This window comes from Corvus brachyrhynchos, unplaced genomic scaffold (assembly GCF_000691975.1).
Source record: "Corvus brachyrhynchos isolate BGI_N302 unplaced genomic scaffold, ASM69197v1 scaffold33, whole genome shotgun sequence".
Lineage (NCBI taxonomy): Eukaryota > Metazoa > Chordata > Aves > Passeriformes > Corvidae > Corvus > Corvus brachyrhynchos.
The window spans coordinates 412,580-413,595 of NW_008237254.1; positions in this window are offsets into that span (position 1 = coordinate 412,580).

Below are 1,016 nucleotides of genomic sequence, written 5' to 3' on the forward strand. Positions count from 1 at the left end.
TAAAAGAAGTGGCCAGGTTTGTCTCTTAAGTACTTTGAGTGAACCTGTCATATGCACATGGGAAAGCTGTCTGCCATAGCTGGTGCTCCAGAGAGGCAGAAACAGAGAAAAACACGTGTGAATAGCCAGAGATCTGCCGGGATGAACCACGCTTCTCATAGAGATATGATGGAACTCCGTTTATTCTATTGCTAGTCCCATAGTTATACCCTAATTCCCCAAGCACACATAAGCAAGCTCCATACTATTGGATTACAGCTACTGTTCATGCGGCCTTTAATAGCAAGTGTTGGATTGTGCATGTATACATGCCCCTGTTCACTCAGCCATTTCTCTACAATTCCCCCTTTTTCTTCTTGCATAAGCCAAGCCTGATGAACAACTTTCTCTAAAGCTTTCCGTATACACCCAAAACCACAACAAATTATTATTGCCACAGTTACTAGTGTAGCTAGCAGACATAATCTTTCTTGAACCAGGTTTCCTAACCATCCTGTCAGACCGAGCAAGGACAGCCACTCAGAGAAGCTGTCTGTATGGATCTGTATCTTTTGAAAAGCATCCTGCAGTTCTGAGAGCTGTCGATGGATACTCTGGGATGGTCTGATAGGTTCATACAACACATACCTTCAAACTCTTTGCAACCATGGCCGTGAGCTAGCAATGAAAAATCAATTGTGGCTCGATTTTGTAGTACAGCATACCTAATGCTATCTACATCAGTTAAAAGCTCATTTAATATATGGGAAGTCCTATTAAATTCCTTTTCTGACCAACAGGCCAACTTTTTCAGATTGTTATAGCTGTGAGCTGCAGCACACCCTGGGTTAAAAATAGCCAATGGTATAAATGCACTCAAACTCATAATGTTTACCTTATCATTACAATCTTTATCAAATGTGGAAACACTACGCTGGTATCTATTCTGCATCCTACTTTTCCAACTTTTTGATGCCATAATGTTTTTCCATGCTCGTATAGAAGGGGCAAACATAGTTAGCTTTCCCAGGTAGCAA